Genomic DNA, 1,530 nt, shown 5'->3' with positions numbered 1-1,530 from the left:
CCCTTCTCGTTGTAGAAAAATTCTACTATCCATTAAATATATGCAATCTCTCCTATCTCCACGTGCTTGCTGTTTTTGCGGTTACCCTATATATAAGAAAATTGATTAGTATCCTTTCATATGATAATGGGGTTAAAAGAAAAATTCTACTATCCATTTATATATTTTAAATTTACCCTTCTCCTTGTAAAATAACATTTTAAATTTATATATTTCGTAAGGGCCGTGACCCTCTTTTTTTTGGTAAAATAACATTTTAGGTCATAGTAAATTTAAATATAAATAAGATATTTATTCCCTGATTCTTAAATCTAAATACTAGATAGATATTTTTTTTAATAATTGATCCGAACTTCGTCCCTGCGTACATATTGTAGCAACAGCAACATAGGCAATGAGCTAATGGTATTGTCAAAAGGAGGTTAAAAATGACTGAAAAAGCAGGCCAATAGTTGGAGTTACAGGTGCTAACATGACTTTATTGGAGACAATGGTGTGATTTTAGTTTCACATGATAGTACAAGGAGCTGGAGTTGGATCAGGCACACCCTGTAATATTCAACTTGGGCTGGTTTACATATTATTATCGGTGATTGTCTGGTTTGGGATCTTTCACTTCCTCAACTATCTCAATGCTTGCATGACAAAGCTTCTTCCTCAATGCCTTGGTCAAGCATGCCGCATCAACTCCATCACCCATTATCATCAGCTATCCTTTCTGGTCCATGTATTGCCACCGATGTCACCCCTGCCAATCCATCACATCTATTAATTATGTTTTCATTGTTTTGATGAACTTTATTAGATGATGCGGTGGAAAAAAATCATGAGTCAATTAAGGTGAAATGAATAGTATATGTGGTTTGATTTTTGAGAATATGTCAAGAAGATACGACGTATTCAATAGGCTGCATGTAGTGCGAACATCAACTTTAACAGCATTGCAACCTAGAAGATGTATTGTCTTTTCAAAAATATCAAATAATCCAAACGTTTCCTATCCACTATTCATTTAACTCTATTTTGAACTAACGCAACCATTTTTCCCTCTACATTATCCCATCAAATTTTCCAGAATTAATTCTGCCCAATAATGTCACTTGATTTGACAAGATTACATACCATATGCAACAGCAGCTACCTGTAATGCCTTTTTTCGGCATTTTCTGCAATGCATCGACACTTTTATAACTATCTTTTGCTGCATATTTGAAACAAAAAATTAAACAATCAGATTTCCCAACATTTTAGTTCAAAAACGATAAATGATGATAAATTGTTTCTTTAATAAATAACTCACCTTCATATTCCCTTCCAAAAAGAATGTTGCTTGAGAGAAGTACTTTGATTACTGCAAAATAACAACTATCATTACCAACTCTTTAAATAATGCCATGAGATCTCATAAGTAAAATAATATTATGTGAGCATTAATGGAAGTTTAAGAATTAAGATAGTGATGATCCACAATTATGGGTTCAAAGAGAGCAATCCAATCAAACCTCTCTATGCCAACCTTTTGCATGTAAG

General features: G+C 33.2%; 1 pseudogene; it reads right to left on the bottom strand.

Moving 5' to 3' along the window:
* Nucleotides 1-583: 583 nt before the first annotated feature.
* Nucleotides 584-1,207, bottom strand: LOC120167607 (annotated as a pseudogene).
* Between the last annotated feature and the right edge of the window lie 323 nt (nt 1,208-1,530).

Source organism: Hibiscus syriacus, unplaced genomic scaffold (genome assembly GCF_006381635.1).
Source record: "Hibiscus syriacus cultivar Baekdansim isolate YM2019G1 unplaced genomic scaffold, ASM638163v2 tig00111689_pilon, whole genome shotgun sequence".
Classification (NCBI taxonomy): Eukaryota; Viridiplantae; Streptophyta; class Magnoliopsida; order Malvales; family Malvaceae; genus Hibiscus; species Hibiscus syriacus.
The sequence above is the reverse complement of the archived record's forward strand: the minus strand, read 5'-3'. Positions and strand labels throughout refer to the sequence as shown.